General features: G+C 36.2%; 1 protein-coding gene across 3 annotated transcripts in view; it reads left to right on the forward strand.

Annotated features, from left to right (window-relative positions):
- LOC120769706 (tyrosine-protein phosphatase Lar) overlaps positions 1-13486 on the forward strand; it is a 940463-nt gene that overhangs the window by 749445 nt on the left and 177532 nt on the right. The window lies entirely within an intron of this gene.

Consider the following 13486-nt stretch of genomic DNA (forward strand, 5'->3'; position numbering starts at 1 on the left):
ACGGTTTTTAGCGGACTGTACTGCCGGGAACTATCCATTAATACGTATACCAGGCTTCCTAACTACTGCAGTTTTTTTTTTTCACGCCGCAGTTGCTGCTATTAACGTAGCAATTGATCTACTGCTTCTTAGTGCTGCCTGCTTTAGAGAAATGATCATCATCTCTGGTAGTAAGGCCTCAAAATGAGCCTTGAACTCCATAAATATGCGCTCAAGACTGGGTAAGAAATGAATCGCCTTAATTCTGAATAAGACTAGTCATCACATAGCCGGTCAGCGCGGAATCGCGGGCAACCTTAAATCTAATGAGTTAAAAAGTAAGGCTACTTCTGCTCCGCTGTCGTCGAAGTTGAAACTGTACGGAACTTTGCAGTCATTTTAAGGGTTACTATTGGAAAGCTACTCCTTAAGAATAATTTTTAGTGTTCCCTCACTTCAGAGCAAACAGCACTTTATCTAAAGGTTTGTTGATACAACTATGGGAAATATAAAAAAAAATCTTTAAACTCATCAATGCATGAAGAAAACTTGTAACCATCCATCATAGCTTCTTCTTGGTAAGCACTAGGCAACTGTCAGTACCTGTGCGTTCGCTAGGCATTTCTGGCTTTTGCTATTTTTAAGGAAAGTGGTTGTCCTAATGATGTCGATGTGGCCAGGTTAAAACTTATGGAAAGTGGATTGTAGAAGATGTTTGGTAGCAATCAAGGTAGAAACATCTAAAGAGTTTCTTCTTGTTCGCCTCACATTTGCGAAATGATCAATGCCAAAATACCCGAGTCTTATACTTAGAAACAACTTACTTGTTATGCCGTGAACATAAATGAAACGACCAAGCAGATTTCCAATGGGTACAAGGCGCTTTAAAATCCAATTACTGGAATTTTTTGTTTCTGGGTCTTCAAAGGACTGATCATAATCAGTTCAAGTAAACTTTCATCTTCTTTATTGGGGCCGACACCGCTTATGCGGTTTTTCGCTGTTTGGCGCTTATTTGAGATTCCAAGAGTATTCAGGTTCTTTCCATCTTTCCAATATGGTGGAGGTCTTTCTCTTCTTCTGCTTTCCCCAGCGTAATTCCAAAGTAGCAAGTGTTGGCAAGGATTATTCTGCGTATTTTGAGGCCGACGTCGTTGTTAGTGTTAATGCTGTTTCTAAGGTAGACGAAATTATCTATGACTTCGTTATGACTGTCACCAATGACGTGGGAGCCAAGTCGCGAATGCGACGACTGTTTGTTTGATGACAGCAGATATTTCGTCTTGCTCTCGTTCGCTACTAGATTCATTTGCTTCGCTTCCTGATCCAGTCTGGAGAAAGCTCAACTAACGGCGCAGGTGTTGAAGCCAATGATATCAAAATCATCGGCTTAAGCCAGCACCTGAACAAATGTTGAGTATCAACAAATAATGTCAAAAATTTTTGACACGAAACAATTTAATTTTTTAAATTAGCATTTGCCACGAAAAATTTACAGGTTTATTAAAATCAAAAAATGTAATATTTGAAATAAAATTAATTTAAACAAATTTAAATATTTAAAAATTAAAAAAACTTAAATTTAAAAAAAAAAATTAAGAAACAAATAAATAAAAAAAAAAATTTTGACACGAGTTTTTTAACTTAATTTTGACACAAAAAAAAATTAGTTTAATTAAAAAAAAAATTTAACATTACAAAAAAATTAATTTAAAATTTAAAAATTAAAAAAAAATTAAAAAAAAATAAAATTTTAGAAAAGTTAAAAAAAAATATTAAAATTTTTTTTTAATTTTAAATTTAGTCTTAAATTATAATTAAAATTAATTTAAAAAATTGAAATATTTAAAAATTAAAAAAATTAATTTAAAAGAAAACCTTTTTATTTGTTTTAATATTAAAATTTATTCTTAATTGTGTTAAGTTTTTTTAATTATTTTTTTCTAATTAATTTTTTTTTTTTCGAAACCCTCTTTAAATGTCGACAACCCCCATCATTTAACTCAAATTTTCTGCTTCTACTAAATTTATCACCCCTTCAACTATCACTTTCTCTGTGTATCGCATAACACACTGATATTTTACTACCAAAGACCAAAAAATAAAAATTCAACTGAAAAAATATGAAATTTAATAAACGAATACAGTCGAGTTTCAAAAAACTAGTGAAGGAACGCGAATGAATTTCGTGTACAAGTGGACATTTGAGTGGAAGCGCGGGACATACTACCAACCAGAGCATCGACTTTATTTACTGCAATTTAAAACAAATAAATAAAAATGAAATTGTGACGACGTAAAAAAGCCCTCGCTGACGAGAGCGAGAACAGTGAATAAAGAATTGAAGAATAAAAACAACGTCCGACGCAGTAATGACAACAATATACCCAAAAGTGCCATTGACAGCCATGTAACAAAGGACATAGAAGAAGACGTACGAAAAAACGAAAAGAAATTAGAAAATGCACGAGACCAGGGAATTAAATAGGCAAACTACATACTTCAAACAAACAAAATAGCAAAAAACCACACGAAGCAAACACGACGCTTGAAATGTGTTGACTGTGAGCAGCGCAGCGAAACGAAACGAAGTAAATAAAAGCGTGCTTTTGGGCGCCACGACGCATATTCACACTAACATTCTCACACATACAAATGCCGTGTCTATTTAAAGCACAGCAACAGTGAAGAAGCGAGGTGTCGGGACGGCTGGACGACGCGTGGTTGCCTAGTGTCGAATTGGAGGCGCTGCTTGGCGCGTCACTGTGTATGCTTAGGCATGCAACACACTTCCTGATTTACGACACTCAAGTGTGCCACTTTTCCCATTTTCCCCACCATTCAATACTCGCCACGCACAATAACAAACAAGTTGCATTGTATGGCCACTCTAGCAATGCGCGCACTCGAGCTGTCGGCCAGCAATTTTATAGCAAACTTCACTACTCAACACGTCGCAGCAAATTTTCTAGTTCTATGCGGCATATACATGCATATATACACACATATGTACATAATACACATAAAAATTTATATATACACATATAGTAGTGTATGTGTACGTGTGTCGGTGCGCCTGTTGGGCGTTCGTGGCATACATTGTGGTGTTATTGCAGGGGAAATGCTTTATTAGAGGCATAAAAACGCAATTTGTTGTTATTATAGTTGTTTTTTTTTGTGTGTCTTTGTTTGTCGGACATTTGTTGTGCGAGTTGTCAATGTGTTGCTTCACAATTGTCTGCAATTCCTTTGAGTGTATGTTGGCGAAATAAGCAAACGCCAGCATGTCTCGACGCTGCTTCTTCTATTTGCTTGTCTTTCGTGCGCTTTGTATTGGTATTAGTCACATCCGCAGCGCACTTGAGGCAGTCAAGTGTCACTCGAAGTGACACATTGTATGCACTTCCGAGTGTTTTTGTGCCCAACTCGCTGTGTGATTTACGGAATTCATTGTTGCTATTTGTGCGGTAGAATGTGTGTAAATATTTTGGTTTTTTTTTTGTCTTGCGGCGCAATAAGTGCGTGTAATTAAGCGTCATCATTTCTTTATTGATGTAACGCTAGGTTTTTATTGTTGCGAGGTCAGTTGGTTGTTGCTTCATGTCTCGATTTCTTGGTAGTATTCTCGCAACGACGGTGTTTTTGTTAATTTAGTACGATTGGGGGGAAAGATTGAATATGTATACTTGGTAGAAAGTACTTGAATAACTAAACGAGTACTGTAGAGTACCTTTTTATAACCAAAATTAAATTTTAGGAACGTACAAATAATTCAGGCAACTATGATATAGAACAGCTTGCAGGCTTGGGATTTACAGGTTGTTCAATAAGTTGTATCGTTCAATAAGAGAAGACGTTGCTACTAGCCCAACCTTTTATTTTATTTTATTTTTTGGTACACTCTCCATATGAACGTTTGTGAAGTTTCATTTCAATCTGTCAATTTATTCTGTTTACAAGCCATTTAGTGTCGCCGTGTCAGAGTATTTTTTTTCAATGAAAAATATTGAAACTTATCACTGCAATAATAAAAATCTTATTTTTTGGAAGGTGTAGCACCAACACCGAAAGAAATTCACGAACGAATATTAAAAATGTACAATGATTGTTCAGCTACAATTAGATAGTTGAAAGATAGGTTGCTGTATTTAAACGTGGTCGTACAAGCCTTGAAGACGATCCACTTGAAGGGCATCCAAAAAACGCACCAATACCAGAAATCATAGCCAGAATACAGGATATAGTTTTGGAAGATCGTCGATTGACTGAAAGAGATTTAGTAGAGGCTCTACACATTTCATTAGGCAGTGTGAGCCATGCTTTAAGTGAAATTTTGGGTTTTAGAAAGCTGTGTACGCAATGGGTGCCACATTCGCTAACAATGGAACAAAAACACATTCGAATACGACTTTCTCAGCAACATTTTTAGCGTTTTAAACAGGATAAAGTGGATTTTGTGCGTCAATTCAACACTATGGATGAGACTTGGGTCCATCACCATGATCCTGAATCAAAACAAGAGGCTAACGAGTGGTGTGAACCTGGTTGTTCGGCTTAGAAAAGAGTTCGTGTTCGGAAATCGGCCAAGAAGTTTGTGGCATCAGTTTTTTTGGAAGCGAGAGGAATTGTGTTTGTTGAATACATGCAAACTGGTAAAACAATTAATTCTGTATATTATTGCAACCTTTTGGACCCGTTTTGCAGAAGAAAAAAATTATTTTTCATCAGGACAATGCACGGTGTCGCAAAAGCGTTTTGACAATGGCTAAAATCCATGAATTAAAGTTCGAATTATTGGAGCATCCACAGTAATCACCAGATTTGGACTTCAGCGACTTCCATTTGTTTCCCGAACTCAAAAAATGTATGCGTGGCAAGCGTTTTTCAGCAAATGAAGAGGTCATAACGGCTGTTGACGCGTATTTTGAAGACCTGCCGGATTCTCACTTCAGGGATGGAATCCACAGATTGGAGGATCGTTGGAGCAAGTGTACTAATGTTCAGGGAGATTATACTGAATAACAAAGTTTATTTTGAATCATAATATTCTGTTTTTCTTATCAAACGACAAAACTTATTGAACAACCTGGTACAACACTTTTCTTTCAATATTTTGCTGCAGAGTATAACAGTTTTGTTCACGTAATGGTTGTACGTATCACCTAAAACTACGAAACTAAAATTGGACGATGGATGTGGCATCGCTCACTTTTTGGTGAAATCACATATCGTGGGACCCGACCGACCGATTTCGTCTAAATTTAGTACGTAACACTATGCTCTTATATGTACATATGACACAGTGTGAAAATGCTGACTTTACTCCAAATGACAGGTCATTGTCTGAAGTACGATGTCTTCGAGATAAATATGGTTCCTAAGTTCATTCCAAAGCGTTCTCAGGTTTATAAGCAGGTCATATGTAGCATTTGACCACACGATTTCCTCCCAAATTTGACTATACAAGTTTGACTACTAATATGTCTTTGAGAAAAACATGTAGGATTTAGAATAATGCACTTTCGATAATAATATAAAACAGCCTGATTCGGTTATATATAGTTCTGTAAAACCTGTTTCAACTTACTTTTGGCAATTATTATGTGATAAAATGCTCTGGTTTTGTGGCACTTTAAACACACAATAATGCAAGCGCGCTTTAAAAATAAGTTTTTTTTGCCCTCATTTACCTCAATGGAACCAATTTTCTTCCTCCAAACATAATGCACGCTCTCACTTCACTACCAAATCACAAAAACCAATTTCTCGTGACATCCAAATATTTTTCTTAATTTCTTTATTATTTCTTTTTGATTCGCATGTAATGCTTTGGTCGACTGCGTGCTAACAAGTGCTTCGTGTGCGTGCTGCCGATTTTTATCGCAACAGCTACTGCCCTTTTCGACACTTTCCGCAAGTGGCTCTGCTTGCCACATCCACTCCCGCCACTCCAGTTTTCAATTGTTTGACCAAAATAGATTTATTTACATTTTGATTCATACGAAATTATGCTTTGAGGGCATAGAGACGGTATTTCCTCAATCGCGCTCTCTCACTCACTCTTTCTCGCCCGCACTCATTTGTGCGCTTTCTACTATGCTTTCATCTCCTTTATATACTATTGTAATATTTTTCTTTTTTGTTGTACTTTTTTTTGAATTTCAGGCCACCCTTCGAAAAAGTGGCCCACAGGCACTTGACGTACATTTTATATATAATATGTATATGTGTGTGTGTCGCTCTCTCTTTTTATATTATACTTGTAGTTATATTACAATGGGGTCGTTAGCACTTTCATTATTGTTGTTGTATTTGTAAGTGGATATTTCCAACATGACACACACAAGTGCTTACATTTTTGTTTCCCTTATTTTGGTTATTGTTGTTGTTGTTGCTATTGCTGTTTTTGTATTTCGTTATGCCTGCAGCTCAACTGTCCACTTAAATTTTATTTGCCAGCATTTTTGTTAGTCGCTATGAATGCCAGTTTGCTGGTTGGTGATTTTTATGGCGCAGTAATTGTGTGTACAAAAGTGAAGTGGCACTTAAAATGACACCAAATAAAAACTAGCAATGCCAAATAAATGTAATCAAAGCGCCTTTATTGGCTTACGCGTTTACTGCTGTATTTTGTGTTAGTATTTGTTGGCGATTTTGTCAAGTGGCATCGAATTTACTTCGTATATTCAATTTCATATTTATTATTTAAAATTTCAAGCATACTTTTCGGAGCGCACAGCTTTTCTATTTTTGCCAGGTAATCTGATAGCCGCTTTATCTCCTTTTGATAATAATTTTAAAGTTTTTACAATTTTAGGCATACTTGAGCAAGCTTTTTGTTTATTTCGAATAAGTAGCGTTTTTAAGGTCCACATTTTTTATATGTAGAAAGTGTAGCATACTTTTTGGCTTGGAAATTTTAAAACTATGGTATCGGCACACACTTTCGCAGTAGATTTTTAGTAGCGTTTTTAAGGTCAGAATTTTTTTATATATAGAAAGTGTAGCATACTTTTCGACTTGAAATCCGTTTTAGATACACTTTCAAAATACACAAAAACCGAAAACCTCACCCATAATTTAGTTATTATTTTTTGCTTTTAAATATTCAATGTTCAAGCTTAAATCAACTTTTTTTCTACAAACAGTTTTTGGTTATTATTTTTACTCCTTTTTCTTTTAAATAATTATCTCTTTTTAAATATTGCAATTTTTATGATTATCTTTTTTTATTTACTTACTTAAAAATTTCCCAACCTTTCACTAAATTTTCATTAAATAAATTATGAAACATTTGCTAAATTTTTGGAGTTTCACGCTGCTCGCTTTGCCTCAAATTTCTAGGAACTTCGTCATAATATTTAATGCACAAGCATTTTGCTTTGGCCCTCACCACAAACTGCATAATTAATTGCGGAAAATATTTTATGTCTGCTTACTATGCCAAAAGTGAAAAATAAACCATAAGCGTTGGAAATTTATATCCCACGAGGAGTTTTTGCATTTCCATAAAGTGGTAGAAAATATATAAAAATAATGGGAAGGAATGAGAGGAGTGAATCGACATCAATTTTAAAGGTAAAAATTAAAGTTAAAGTTGAAGAGACAGAGATAGAGATAGATATAGTGTTAGAGATAGAGATAGAGATTGAGATTGAGATTGAGATAGAGATAGAGATTGAGATAGAGATGGAGATAGAGATAGAGATAGACATAGAGATAGAGATAGAGATAGAGATAGAGATAGAGATAGAGATAGAGATAGAGATAGAGATAGAGATAGAGATAGAGATAGAGATAGAGATAGAGATAGAGATAGAGATAGAGATAGAGATAGAGAGAGAGATAGAGATAGAGATAAAGATGTCAGAAATAGAGGCAGTAATAAAAACTGAGATAAAGATTGAGCTTAGGTGTGAGATTGACGTGAAGGTTGAGGTTTGAATTGAGATGAAGGCTGAGATTGAGATTGAACTTCAGATTCAGATTGAGATTGAGAGTGAGATTGAGAATGAGAATGAGATTCAGATTGAGATTGGGAGTGAAAGTGAGATTCAGATGGAGATTTAGAATGAGAGAGAAAGTGAGATTGAAATTGATATTAAGAATGAGATTGAGATGTAAATAAAGATTGAGAATGGTAGTAAGATTGAAATTGAGATTGAGATTGAGATGGAAATTGAGATTGAGATTAAGTTTGAAATTGAGATTGATACTTAGAAAGAGATTCAGATTCAGATGGAGATTAGGAATGAGATAGAGAGTGAGATTGAAATTGATATTAAGAATGAGATTGAGATGTAAATAAAGATTGAGAATGGGAGTAAGATTGAAATTTAGATTGAGATTGAGATGGAAATTGAGATTGAGATTAAGTTTTAAATTGAGATTGATACTTAGAAAGAGCTTCAGATTCAGATGGAGATTAGGAATGAGAGAGAGAGAGTGAGATTGAAATTGAAGTTGATATTGAGAACGAGGTTGAGATGTAAATAAAGATTGAGAATGGGAGTAAGATTGAAATTTAGATTGAGATGTAGATTGATACTAAGATTGAAATGGAGATTGAGGTTGAAATTGAGATGAAAACTAAGATTGAGAATGATATTGACATTTAGATTCATATTCAGAATGAGATGTAGATTGAGAGTGAGACTGAGATTGAGATTGAGATTAAGGTTAAGAGTTTCGTAGTGAAGTGATAGCGAGATAAAAGGTACTTAAATGATGAAGATGAAAATAAATGCACATATAATATAATTTAGATTTAAGACGAGTTTGAGTTTGTATATGATTTTAATTGCCGAAGATTATCTAATTATATAACTATTTTATGTGTACTTTGTACTTAAGAAACCTTAAAAAACTATTCAAACATCACTAAAATATTGATCGAAGAGAGTCTTATTATCAAGCTTCCCTACTTGTCAACAAATAAACAATGTGCTTAAATATACACACACATAACACTGCCAAGTTGACAATCTGTCATTTTGGTTGTTGACCGTTGAATAATTTTATTTAAAACGCCCTAGCTTATATGTATGTACATTTACATCAGCGTTGCTGCCAAATTACTGCAAAAGCAACATGGCACTGTAACAGCCAACATGTTTATACTGCATATCCTTGCTCAACTCGGTCCAATTTCATTGATGACAGTTCAATGTGCTCGATCTGATTACCAGTGTGCCACGACAGCAATGCTACGACCACTTGACCACTTTTAATACGATATGGCAATGCTGGCAATCCATTGCTTACTGACAAATATAGCTTCCGTTTCCGTTGTTATTACCGCTATGCTGTCGCTCGTGCTTTGGTGTTGCGTACGGACTTCACTGCGCTAGCGTATTCCTGGCGCTAATGCGTTTTGCTGTTGTTGTTATTGTCTGAAACTTTGCTGTTGTTGTTTTTTAGTACTATTGTTGTTTTTGTTGGCTGTTATTCGATTTTGGTTTTGTTGTTATACGATTTTGCGCCACATCATGGTGTTCTATCATTTCCCTCCATTGTGCCATGCTTATTGCTGTTGTTGTTGTTGCTGACATTTCTGTTATTGGTGTTTAGATTTAATGCAATAATAAATCATTGAAAATCCATTTGTATTGTCAGCGCCACAAATAGATTTTTGTTGTATGACCCTAACGGCACGGGCTGACGGAGCACATGTATACAAACATACATACATATGTTTATATATACATATGTTTATGTACGTTGACCGTTTCTCATCACTCACACCATCAAAAGCCAGTGAAAATCGAATTGAAGCTAAGTATGCAACTTAACAGCTCTCTGCGTCAGTTATCAGTTCAGCTGCTCTCCACCTCTCCTCACCGCTGTAAATCCCGTGCCAGCTGTCATTGCACTTGTTATTGCCCCGCGTCATTTGCCACATTGTCCGTTTGCCACACGTTTCTGTATTGCTCAGTGTTTGTATGTGTGTTTGTATGTGTGTTTGTATATACATGTGCTTGTTTATACTGTTTTTCACACACTTATCCCCTCTGCAGTTTACTGCATGTGCCACAGATTTATATAATTCAATTTTGGTTTCATGTTTTTCTAGTAATATCATGGAAAATTTGTAAAAACAAAAAATATAAAAAATGTTGCTTAATGGAAGTTGTATGTCGGTTGGCTGCTTAGCGGATAAGGGATAGAGTAGCTGACAAGTTAAATTTCCCAATACTCACTTTTCGATTTTTGTTTCTATATTTTCTAAACAAAAGTCCATTTGACTTGGTGTGGGAGTTAAGTGCTTTAATGGGGTCAAATGTGGGTTAATGCTGCATGCTACTATTTCAAAAGTTCAATTGTCGTCTTTGCTTTTCAATTTCATTTCCAATGTTGTAAGCCAATTGTGTAATTGCATTCAAGTGCTCCTGTGCATTTAGTTTGCACACCTTTGTTTAAAGGTGCTACTTGATCACGGAGTGCTTGAATAGGTTAACATGTAGTGTACTTCTTCTTCTTCTTAATTGGCGTAGACACCGGAGGATGAGGTCATGTGTAGAAGTTCACGCAAGTGAGGAAAGTTCTCTGATCGCCATGCACTTGGGAGTGGCCAGAAACGATTCTTTTACATATGTCTCAACTAGCTCACGACTCACGATCTTTGACCAAGTAACCTCTGGGTAGCCTTAAAACATCCGCTTGAAGGGGAGCTAAAGTGAGCTAGGGCTGTGCGCTGGGTTTGGGACCCGCCACGTAAAAAAACACTCCCAATGAAAGGAAAAAACAAGCCTCGGATGAGTGAACCCCCTTTCATGTAGTGTACTACTGTGGACAAAAAAAATAAGACTTTTTAATTTAAATTTCACATGAAACCTCTTTCGACGAAATATTGTTTTCCTGTTTTTCTCCTAGTATGATTCTCTCTGGCATCTGTGCCTAATGTCACATCAAAATAATCATTATAGTTTAGTATACTCTTGTCTTTCTGAAGTACATAAAGTGCAGTCGACCATTTTTAAGAAGTTCCATTAAATATTGTGTGCGGCATCAAATTTCTGGTGCCGAAACGTTCAGAATGTTGGAAAAAGCCTTCGGTCATAATTGTTTGACGCGAGCAAGTGTTTTTGATTGGTACAAATTAGTCACAGAGGGTCGAGAACACGTTGACGACGAACCACATCCAAGCCGGCCATCAACATCAACTGATGATCGATCGATCTTACTGGTATCGTTGGTATATCGGAAAGGTCAGTGAAAATCATTTTAAAGGATCATTTTTGCCTAATAATAGTAAGAACAGGATTGTTTCCAAAATCACTAAATTTTTTGAAAAACAGCGTCGCGTTAACATCTATGAAACAGTGCTTTCCGACTACCAGCATGCCACGAAATATTTTCTTACTGGCGATGAGTCATGGATCTATGCTTATTTTCCGTAAACACACAATCAAGTCACTTATGGCCACAAAACTTTTTTGGTCAATATAGCAACAGATTTGGCAGGTACATCTGCCTTGAGCTTGTCGCTTCATTCGAAGTTTGCTGATTATACTTTTTTTTCAAACAATTCCATAAAAAGAAGTCAAAGTGGGTCAATCAGAATATATAAATTGCAAGTCAGTTTCATCCCTTTTTGTTATCTGACGTCTAGCTTCTTTTGCATACATAAACTGAATAACTGGAATCACAAAAATGTAGCGTATTATGCCGTCTTGCCGAACAATATTACACAAATATTTGTTTGATTTCTATCGACTGCCTAGCTTTTTAAATATAATATGGCTCTGTGAGGATTGTGGCAAACGCTCTTCAAATAGAGACATTTAAAGTGGGTTACCTTTTATATTTCGCGATTTGGCCACCCTTGTGTTGTATTCTGGCAACTCACAACTTTATCGTAAAGTTTGACATATACATATTTAGAACTTTTTTACTAACGACCGCTTATATTGTTGTTTATCTTGGCCAAAAATGGCATTAACTCGCGAACCTTTTCGCACGATTATTTTTAACAACTTTCGACGTGGACTAACTCAGCAACAGTTTATCGATGAACTTAATTCAGTTTTTGGCGATTAAGCTCCATCAAGGACCAATGTTTATCCATGTTATGGTGTATTTAATGGAAGTCGTAGATCCAAGATTCCAAGACGAATTTCGTGTATGTCGTTCAAAAGCATTTATCCTTTCGGAAACCATTGATAGCTTGCGCAAACTACTATTACCCTATCGTCATGTGACCCATCGTGTGATAGAGACAACCAGGGACATTAAAGAGATTAGCATACATTCTAGAGTGCATGGGCATTTGATTGTAAAACAAAAAAATTTTCCCTTTGGATCCCGCATAGTTCGTCGAACGCTCGTGTCGATTGGTAGAGAGAAATGTTAAAAAATACTACAGTTGTGCTTTGAAACACGTTCACGATATTTATGAATCGTGGACTTGCGCATACGCACCCCAAAGAAAAAATCAATTAACTGCATGGGTGTTTCAAGGCGAGTCGAATTCAACTAAAGTTGTTCGCGCACGAGCACTTTCAAGCAAATGGTTGTCTGTTTTTTTGAAACAACTGGATATATCACAACCGTACCACTAAAACAACATAGAGCAGTAAATGCTAAGTGGTACACAATCATTTGTTCGCCAGTTGTAATTCAAAAAATCAGGAAAACCAACTGACGGATTACTCTTCACCACGGCAATGCGAGCTCCCATACATCGACCGAAACAACTGCAAGTTCAGACATAGCGGCGTAAAACCAACTCCTTTTCGTGCTGTCAAAAGCAGCTTTTAAATCGGCGAAGAAATAGTGTGTGTCGGTCCTCTTTTCACGGGTATTTTCTAAGAATTGACACATGGTAATATCTGATCAGTTGTTGTTTCTACAAACCTGAAGCCTTATTGATAAGGACCAATCACTTTGTTGACGGTGGGCTTTAATCGTTCACATAGAACCTTGTATGCGATATTGACGAGGCTTATCCAACGGTAGTTAGCGCAGATTGTGGGGTCTCCCATTTTATGGATTAGACACAGCACACTTAAATTCCAATCGTCGAGCATGCTTTTGTCCAACCATATTTAACAAAGAAGCTGATGCATGTCCTTGTCAGTTCTTCGCCGCCATGTTTGAATAGCTCGGCCGGCAATCCATTGGACCCCGCCGCTTTGTTGCTCTTCAGTAAAGAGTTAGCAATCGATTGTCTCTCAGTTGCGACATGGCTGAGAACTGCTATGTTCTTGTAATTTTTATTGACGATGTTGTTTGATGTTGACTATGGAATTGCCTATTTTGGTTCATATACTGTGCCCAAAAAATAATTGCATTGTATTTATTTTGAAAATTCTTTATTTATTCTTCCAAATCAATTTCCTTGAACGTAATCCCCTCCCGATGCAATGCACTAATGCCAACGGATTATCCAATCTTCGAAACACTGGTTGTAGTCACTTTCCGGGATGGCCTTCAGTTCCGTCTTCGCTGCGGCTTGAATCTGCTCTATCAACGGTGTCCCCGGACCGGTCTTTTAGCTTGGTGAACA

Source organism: Bactrocera tryoni, chromosome 2 (assembly GCF_016617805.1).
Source record: "Bactrocera tryoni isolate S06 chromosome 2, CSIRO_BtryS06_freeze2, whole genome shotgun sequence".
Lineage (NCBI taxonomy): Eukaryota > Metazoa > Arthropoda > Insecta > Diptera > Tephritidae > Bactrocera > Bactrocera tryoni.